The sequence below is a fragment of the Seriola dumerili genome, unplaced genomic scaffold, assembly GCF_002260705.1.
Source record: "Seriola dumerili isolate Sdu_G_001 unplaced genomic scaffold, Sdu_1.0 BDQW01000025.1, whole genome shotgun sequence".
Taxonomy (NCBI): Eukaryota; Metazoa; Chordata; class Actinopteri; order Carangiformes; family Carangidae; genus Seriola; species Seriola dumerili.
The window spans coordinates 1,452,500-1,462,726 of record NW_019174280.1 but is presented as its reverse complement, the minus strand read 5'-3'; the positions used below and the strand labels follow the sequence as shown (position 1 = coordinate 1,462,726).

General features: G+C 40.7%; 1 protein-coding gene across 1 annotated transcript in view; it reads left to right on the top strand.

Moving 5' to 3' along the window:
* Positions 1-4,811: 4,811 nt before the first annotated feature.
* LOC111240382 (leucine-rich repeat and fibronectin type-III domain-containing protein 2-like) overlaps positions 4,812-10,227 on the top strand; it is a 71,515-nt gene continuing 66,099 nt past the window's right edge. The window contains exon 1 of the mRNA XM_022770378.1: positions 4,812-4,872. The gene's annotated coding sequence lies outside the window, so the exon portion shown is untranslated. The remainder of the gene's footprint in view (positions 4,873-10,227) is intronic.

The following is a 10,227-nucleotide window of genomic DNA, read 5'->3' as shown; positions in this document are numbered from 1 at the left end:
TCAGATTTTAGAGCTGATGTCACACAGTCTGATCCTGACACAACACTGAACCCTGGATCTACTGGATAATAAACCTAAATCAGACCCCCCCCCCCCCTCTTTTTGTCTTTAAACCAGCACCACTTCTCCTCAGTACACCTATGTTTTTATGTGATCCCAGACTGGCTTAATATCAGGATATTTTCATATCATATTCATGGTTAGGGGAGAGACTGGGGATGGTTGTAACATTTTTTAAAATTTCAGTCTGGATCTTTTAAGCCAGTTTGTTCAAAATTTAATACAAACTTGTTCCATGTGTCTGCTGTTAAATGGTGTAGGCGATATCTCAGCAACACAAACAGATCATGTCTGTGGTTTTGTCTCAAACACAAGGAGTGAAATGTTACAATTCACCAAATTGTCTGAGTTGGTGTAACCAACCCTGGGGTGAAATGTAACATTATGACAAAAACTTGATATTGAAGCTTTTTATTCAAAACCTAGATGACTTCTGATGGGACTGATGAAGGAGTCACTAAAACATTTGATCACACTCTGATGAAGCCTTGACAGTAGTAGTAGTAGTTTGTAAGTTTGCTCAGCAACACACTTGCTATATTTTACAATTCAGACTTCAGCAGCAGCGGTCCTGTCAGTCCGTCTCACAGTTAGCCAATGTTTGCATGTAATTACAGAGTACATTACACCCCACCGCTGGGCACCTTCCTATTTCAAAGTAGTTACCGATGTAGTTGCTGGGATGTGAGTGCACCGTCAGCTGGAAGCAACCAGCTGAGTCTGGCTCCATCGCTGCAGCTCTCAACTGGGTCAGGGAGGGAGAAGCTGGAGGTGAAATAGCATGTTGTAATAAAGAAATACCTCAAAGAGCAAAGCATGCAGTTATTCATGGGTATTTTTTACTGTGTTGCACTGTTTGTACACAAGTGCGTGTGCCAGCAAGTTTCTCTTTTAACATGAGGGATTATTACATAACGTGCCACCGCTCTGGTTGTTGTCCCTTCAGCGGCATGTTCCACGCAGACCTGTGTCATATTTTTCTACCATTTTTAAGTTGTTTGTGCAAAAACCAGATAAAGGGTCATTGGAGGAAAGTGACGAAGAATTCTAATGAACAAAATTGCCTGTGGACGCATGATTCAGTGGTGACACATGTATGATGTTGACAGCAGTAGTGGGAGTGCGCTTTTGATTTTAGAAACAACATTTTTATTTATTTCTGGAGACCTTTATTTCCAAATGCCACATTTATCAGTGCTGTTGTGGTGCTGTTGCTTTGGTCTGAATCTGTGAGATAACCACGCCCCCTCATTTGGATATAACAGATGGAAATAAAAAGAGCTTTCTGTCTGATGTATGTTTTTAACCTCACATGTAACTTTGCATGTGAAAATGATTGTGACACGTGAAGTGGAACATTTCACGTGAACCAAAAATAATAATAATAAAACCGAAAATTCATGTGGTTAAAAAAGATGTTTTTAACTTGATATTTGAATGACAATTTTACATGTGAAAAAGATAATGTCACATGTGTTATGTGGTGATTTCACACGTAAGTTTGTATTTAAGTTAACGTGGGAAAAATGTTTGAGCTATATACTGTATGTGAATGTAAACTTTAAATTAGAAGAGGATAGCGCCATGTGTCAAGTGGAATTTTTCACATAAATGTAAACCTTCATATGTGAAAATCAACATTTCCCATCTGAACTGGCATCAAATAGGGACATAAAATGGAATAGTGCACATTGAGCCCTGCCTAGGGCTCATGCTTCTGGCCCATACACTCCACCTCCCCAATGCTGCCTTCCCTACCTAATGGGAATATTATAATCACTGAGTGTAATACATAAACAATCATAAACGAGAAGAACAACAAAAAGCCCAAGTCCTAAAAGCCCAAATATGACTATGATATGTGAGTTTTCACATTTATATACCATTTATAAGTATTTCTGGCCTGTGAATAAGGTATACAGTGTCTCTTTCTGAAGGTAACTACTCAGCAAACACGGGTAGGTGTGAGACTGAGATCTTTTGTACGCCTCACAAAGTAAATGTTCTTTTCCGTTATGTGACCTTTGTATTTATTCTAATGCCACTGGTCCCAGAATGCCTCAGTAGATCACTCTGCACTGCTGCAGTGATTGACAGGTCAGTTAACAGGAATAAAACTGGTACAGTGATTCACTGGTGAACCGGCGCTCAGGTGATGACCTCACAGCTCCTCGCCAGAGCAGCTGCTGGCTGTTTTTCTGAGATGACTTGCAGGATGACGATGTCACTTTGATTAGAAACCCAGTTGTGCTTGTGTTTACAGAGAACACGCGGGACTTTGACCTCACCATTTACATCAGATGCAGATGGAGTGTGTCCTGGTGGATTGTCGTGTAGTTAGTCCACATCTCAATAGCCCTAACCCCAACCGCTCTAAAGCCTGATCCAACAATATGTAATGTTATAGAGAATAGAAAGAAAAGAGGTAAAGCAACAAAAGAAGTGAGAGAGAGATAGAGTGAGAAAGGTTGAGACAGAAAACTAATGTAATGAGTGTTCATCATCCCTACTCTCTTGTTTGTGAGCGTCAGCATTGAGCAGGTCTGAAATGAAAGCAGACTTAATGTCTTGTGACTGATGAGCGGTACTGAGCTTATGTGAATGGACATGGTCTCTGTGTATAGATCAGTAATTAGAGAGAATAATGTTATCAGAAATCATGATCCATCTAATGAGCAGTGCTCACTTCACTGTGACTGATGGCTGGACTTCTGGTGGACAGTGTATCACAGTCTCTGATGGAGGCACTGCCTCCTGTGAAGACCCTCTGTCCACTAAGCAGAGGTCTCCCCTCTCTGTTCTGTTTGGCAGATTTCAGTTCAGTATTGACTGGAGACAGGGGGACAGTGTGGCAGTTTCCAAAGCGGTAGCTAACCTGGTAGCTAACTGTTTGCCAGTTCACACTTGTATGATTGTGTAACTGCTTGTGTTTCTTGCTACATTATGTTTAGTTTGGTCAGAACCAGTGAAGCCTAGGAGTTCAGGTTTATACCAGGTGTGTGATGTTGTGTTATTGTGTTATCTAAGACAAACACAACCCAGTCTGATGTTCAGCAGACATCAGTTACATTAAAGTTTGAACAGAGACTATGAATCAACACTGATGTCTTCAGACATGTGGTGCTCTGTGACACGGATGCTTGAAAAGAGGCAAAATCAGCTGTTGATGAAATCAGCTGTTAGAAAGAGAAGAGCACAGATAATAAACTGAAAAAACGTAATGCTGCTCCTGTCATGTTGCAGAAAATAACACATAGTGGCAGCAGGGGAATGTCAGAGAACTGCTTGCAAATATATTGATAATAATAATAATAATACATTTTATTTATAGGCGCCTTTCAAGGCGCTCAAGGACACCTTGCAACGCACAGTAAAGAATAAAAATGCTGGTACAAGGAATAAAATACACAATAATCAAGTATAATACATACAATACAGAATAAATTATTGTCTAATTGTAAAATATGGAGCAATGGAGAGTGTGATAACCTGTACATATATTACACAGGGGTGAATGAACATCACAATGTTGTAAATTGTGTGTGAATAATTGATGTACAAATCAAACATACTGACACATGCCGTGTGTACTTCAAACAGTTGCAGTCATTCCCTCAGTACTGACCGCATGAAGTTGCACTTTGACACAGCTCCAACAAAAGAGAAGGGGAAAATATACAGTGCTCATTCTGTGCAGAGCAGCGTTCCTGAGATCAGCTGAAGCTAACGTGAGACACAGGGAGTTGGTATTCGTCCTACTTACTGCACATGTAGGTTTGCTGCTGGTATTTTCTCCCAGCAGTGCAGCTCATAGAAGGTCCTACTCCTGCACAGAGTGAGGCCTGTGGATTCTGTCCCCCATTTTGTGGACAGGAGAAAAACAATCATAGCAACCTATTCTCTTAATACACAAATGTGATGTGAGTGGACTATTATTTAACCACACATTACCTAGAGAGTAGTTTCCTTCTGACAGCCTGTTGCAGTTGCCCCCACTCTTCTTTTCCAGCTCTTTATCTTCTTCTCTCTTATATTTTTACCAGGAACGTCTTTAACCTGTGTCCTCTCTGTTCTGTCCTCTGTCCTAACTGCATGTTGTGAAATTGTAACAAAACAATTTCTCTGTACAGATCAATAAAGTTTTTTTCTGATTCTGATTCTGGTCTAGTTACATTAACTACAGCTGATGTGATTGATGGATTGATTGATTGATGGATTGATTGATTGATTGATTGATTGATTGATTGATTGATTGATTGATTGATTGATTGATTGATTGATTGATTGATTGATTGATTGATCGATTGATTGATTGATTGATTGATTGATTGATTGATTGATTGATTGATTGATCGTGATGATTGGCATTTAAATCAGTAAAAATTGATGTTCAGCTAAAAATGAGAGGCTTCCTTATGCTACGTAAATGTTTTCCACATCGTTTTGTGCTGATAAAAGTTAAAGCTGAGATAAAAGGTTTGGTAAGAGTTTTGTTTAGCCAAACCCAGCCATACTTGCAATGTGCTCAGCTCAAATGTGTTTTTTGTCAGTTCTGTGGCTGGACCTCTGGAGTGGAAGAGTTGGCGTTAAAAGCAGAACAGAGGAGGTGTTTGACTATGTGCAGACAGAAGTGATGGGAACAAACTTCAGCGTAGCTTCTACAAGTGTGTGATAACATGTCTCTTTTTCTTCCCACAGGAAGTGGTGACGGTGAGGCCGGTGCTCTGAGCCCCTGACCCTGCACAGGTGTTAAGATGGAGTCCTGACCTCGCCAGGAGGTTCATTCACCCCATAATCCTCACCCGCCTCACTGTGAGTTTTACATCCAGCCACTGATGTGCTTGAATCTATATGACTGGAAAGGCCACATGAAGTCACTCACAAAATGTCAGAGCTTAAGATAAAGGCAGGGTGGGCGGTTGGGATCTGAAAACAAAGGCTGGCAGATATGGATTAAGCTTCAGAAACTAAAAGGTCATGTTATTGAAAAGTTAAATTTTTAGAAGTGTCTTTAAAGAATTCTCAGGTTAGACTGCAGACTGGTACTGGACAGTTTTTCAAAACCTTGAACGTTGTTTGTAAGGATCAATGATTCCCCTGTATGTCCATGTGCGGCAGCTGCAGTGTGGTTAAGATTTAGTGAAAGATCATGGCTGTGAAAAGACAGTCAGCGTTAGTTCTGATTGTGACTGGATATAACCTGAAGTCTCCTGCAGGAGAGTCAGACTGTTAGTAGCTCATCAGTGGTGTGGTTTGTCACAATCTTTGCAATGAAGGATAAAATAACTGCTGTGTCATGTCTCAGAGTTTTATAGATCTGTGTTCAGTGTTTCAGCCTCTGATATACATTCAAACTTGTGACTCTGTTAGTTAAACAGAACTTCCTAGACTGTATTCATTTTCATGGTACCTGAAAGTACACACCACCAGCAGCACCATCAGCAGGGCCGGCCCTATAATCTGGAATGTCCCTGACTGACTGACTGACTGACTGACTGACTGACTGACTGATCATATTTCCACCACTGGTCAGCAGATTGCCTCGTCACTGAGTTGGAGTCTCTGGATCAAACAGGTTCTATTAGGGGGTGTTTACAGCTAAGCTCGTTGTCTCTAGACTTAGTCTCTAACAGATTGGGTATGAACCTGGTTCAGGTCTGGGCCGTGTATGGATGCCAATCAGGGGTTTAGGGTTACACCTCTTATTACGGGCCGTCTACCGAGCCACTCTGGTTTCACAGCTGCTCAGGAACTACAGGGAAGTGGAGGAGTGCTTCAAATACACTGAGCACCACCTCCATTACAGCAAATAAACTACTTTCATTCCATGTATAATTATTACTAAAGGAGGCAGAGGAATAACTAAACATAAGACAAAGCAAGCAGAGAGAGCAGGAGAGAGGGAGGGAGAGAGAGAAGTCATCGGTAACGAGGCTTCGTACTAACGGCTATGACCAACTCTACATATCAAACAGAGGGAGTCAGACATAAAGACCTGCCTCTAATAAAAGTCTTTGGCATTCTGGAGCTGAAGTAAATGAATACTAAACTGTTGTGGATACAGACGGAGGCTGTGCTCTGTGTGAGAGACTCAATTAGAAACATAGTCTGTCTTGAGGCGCGTGGTGGAGGGCTTGGTCTTAGTCCTTGACTCAGTGGCCTGGGTTTGAGTCCAACCTGTGGCCCTTTGCTGTGTGTCATCCTCTCTCTATAATAAATATTTATTGTTATATAATGTTAATATGTTTATTTAATAAATATAACTTAGATAAAAGAAACATAGTCTGTCTCTTCTAACGTTCTCTCTGAGTGATCATTTGTGTTTGGTGAATTTGAAAGACGACGTCTCAGTTACAAGATCAGGATTTGACCTAGTCTTGTTTAATAAAGCTGTTTTTAGTCTGAACACCTGCTAATACAGAGGTTCCCAACCCAAAGGATCCAGGACCATTTCATATGGTTCCACTAGAACACCATATGATTTGGGCCCAAAAGGTTGAATAATATTCATAAAACATTAGAGGCTGATAATTACATTGGATTTGTTGCAGTCTGTTTGTCGTCACTCAAGTGTCATGTCTCCACCAATGCACTGATTTAGCAGGGAAACAAGTCTGTCAATACCACATTCATGAAATCAAACCCTGATAGGGAGAGGTCTGTCTGTGTTCATCAACAATCCCAGCTGTTGATGAATCTGTTAATTATCTTTATTCCTCTGCGCTGGCGGCAGTCAGAGCCAGAGCCATATTGTTCCTTCCTTCCCATTCTCATGGACACGTTATCAAGGTAACACCTTGATGGAATTTCTTCAAATTTGGCACAAACATTCATTGGGACTCAAGGATGAAGTGCTTAGATTTTGGTGGTCAAAGGTCAAAGGTCAAGGTCAGAGTGACTTCACAAGGTTTTAGCCATGACTCAAGACACTCCTCAAGGTGACATCATTAAAAAGTTAAAAGTTAATTTAATGTCTGTCAGGATCAATGAAACACTAGGGTTAGGGTTAGGGTTAGGGTTAGGGTTAGCTAACACCAAACTAATCCCTCATTACTCACAGGTAGAACTACTACACAGGACTCTACCATCACAATAGCTGGCAGTGTTAATAAGACACTGATAATGATAATGAGGCACCCAGCTCATCCAGTGAGGTCAGTGGAGGTTGAGACTTGACAGAGCAGAGGACAGGTATAAATGACATCTGCCACCAAGGCTGTGGATCTCAACGGTAACGCTGCTTTTAATTTAGCTTCTCTCCCTGCTGTTTATACTGGCTCTCCAGCAGCAGCGTCTGTAATGTGGTTGGTGGGGAGCAGATCACCAGGGATTGGTTTTTATTCAGGATGAATATTTTAGCAGTAGGCAGACTGCAGCCAGCACACTTTGTTCCTTGAAAATCGCCTTTTGAGGCTCTTTTCTCAGGAAATTTGCACAATGGCCCCAAAATGTCAGCTCGGCATTGTCCTCTCAGGCTGACATGTCCAGGACAAGCAGCACAAAACAAAACACAGTGACAATGTTGGAAATGCCTTTTCCTGCATCGATTTGACTCTATCTACGTTATATTAAATAAAAAGTGGTTGTAATGTCAGTGTAGTTTCTCTTACTTTATATATAAAGTTAATTTTTGCTTTTATTTGATAGAAAAGGAGAGGAGGCAAAAACTCACATCCACACCAGTGCTGGGACTTCCACAATACTCATTATTTATTAACACTATTTACACTTCAACCTTACCGTGATGGCTCTGTCTTATCATACATGAGCAAAACAGAACCCACATGTCACTTAAACGTTACTCTAGAGTTGAGGTGCGAAGAGAATAAGGAGCTCATTATCACACATCCACTTCCATCAAGGTGCGTCGCTCAACTAAAAGTAAACAAAAGCGATTTCCACTGTTACACCAGGAACTCACTGCTCAGGGCATCTGCACCCACTTGTACCCATTTCCATACGGTTACAGACAGAGGAATGGACATAACCAAGAAGAAAACAGAAAAGCAGTAGAAGGAAATACATGAGGTCTTATTTGAAACTATGAAATTCTAAATTAGACGTGCATCTTCACAAAAACCGAGACAATTCATGTCCTGCGAAAGAATATTGATTTTCCGGGACAGTCGCTCAAAAAGAGAGAACATTCCTGGGAAATCGGGATGGGTGGCAACCCTAGTTATAGTGTAATTGAATAATTTCAATGTTGGATGATTATGCATCTCTGAATTTACATTCAGTACCAGTTTAAGAAATAGTTGTCCCATTGTGTGGTGAGACAAAGTCATTTTAATTCAAACTTTCATTTATGTATATCGCAATATCGGGCAGCACAGTGATCCAGTGGCTAGCACTGTCACCTCACAGCGAGACAGTTCTGGGTTCGAACCCCAGGCCCCTCTGTGTGGAGTTTGCATGTTCTCCTTATGTCTGTGTGTGTCTCGTCCTGTAAAAAACAAAGAGGTGTGTCCAAACTCCTTGGAACCTTTTCTGGAAGCAGGCAAACCTCTCTGCCAGGTTCCATCGAGACAAAGAAAATAAATGAATGAATAAATAAACTTCCAACAACTCCTTACATGTTGTATATTATTCACTGACGGAGTACGTTGTTAAAATGGAACAACACTGTTATTATACAGAAATGAGGCTTGGTCAGGTCCTGTTTGGTGCTACAGTTTCTGTTTACCTCTGGTGGTTCTGGCCCCAGCTGACCGCCTGAGACTGGGCACTACTTCAGGGCCACTGGCCATTTAACAGGAAACATGTCTTGCTTTAAGAAGAATGTCTCCATTAGTTTCCCATTAGTTGAAATATTATGCAGTGAAAATGAGCATATATATCCAGTGAGAGGTGAGTGTGGAACGTTGGTCAGACCAGGCAATAATTCAAGTGGGGAGAAAAATAAGAGCCTCTTATCTACTGGTGAATTTTTCATTGTTGTGCTGTGTTCAACGACCAAATGTTGGGAGAGGAAATTAGACTGACGCAGGGGAGTTTTTCTTTTCTTTTTTCCCAAGAAGGAGAATAAAATGTTTTATCTTCCTCCTCATGGTGGGATGAATGTGAGGTGAAACAATAACAAGAGTAATTGATGTTGTCTGGCTGAAAAAAAATCAAATATAATCAGGTTATTCATACTGAATGTTAAAGTAGAACTACCACGAATAAATACAACAGTTGCTGGACGCTAGGCAGAAATGATTTTTAAAGGGACCTACAGCGGTTGTCCGAAAGTCAGGGACCCCCCTCCGACCCCCCCAACCCCACCATCCAAGTGACAGTAGATATCTACAAATTTACTGTCTGGGAATTTAAAACCAAGCCAAACAAAAGCTTAAAAGTCTTTTTTTTTTCTGTGAAAATCATGAGAAAAGAAAAAAAGAAAAAAACAATAATCCCTTCTTGAAAAAACAAACAAACATGCACCTCTATTTCCTGCTTTGTACTGGGAGCTGAGCCCTTTGAAAATGCGTCCCCCTATTTAACAAGTCATATAACAGAAAACCTATTAAAGCTTTCCATCAAACTCATTATCTTTCATCTCTTTTAATTGATTTATAAAAAGCCTTTCATCTTGATAACCTAAAGCTAATGAGCTTTGCAGGTGTACCATGGTGTAATCATGGAAAGTAGGTTATTAAACATTTTGGTGCAGCAGTGATTTTCTGTCAGGAAGGATTAGCTTCGTTTCAGGGAGAAGCTTCGTCACACAAAGGCCTCCCAGCGCAGGATGTATTAACACACACACACACACACATACATATATACATACATAGTGCTGCCTGCTCCTGTGTCTGATCACACACAGTGCTCACTGCAGGATATGAAAGAAGTCACACCACATAGTGATTTGTGGGATTAACAGCCCTTTTTACTCTGGAATGGACTCTGAACTTTTAATACCACAAGTTAGAACTAAACATGAGTGTGGTGTGACAATGAAACTGTGTTTCTGGTGCCATTTTTTTCTAAAAACTGAAAGACTATAGGTACAGTAGTACAGAGTGAATTAACAATGTCAATGTCTTAAATTTGTTTAATCCAACACTTTGGTCTCATATCTAAGTGAGACCATCCAGACATGAACTCTTTGTATATTTATCTACAGCTTTAGCTTTTCTTCTGTTTGAGTTTAAATAGGATGTTGAATGGAGACGCACTGATGAC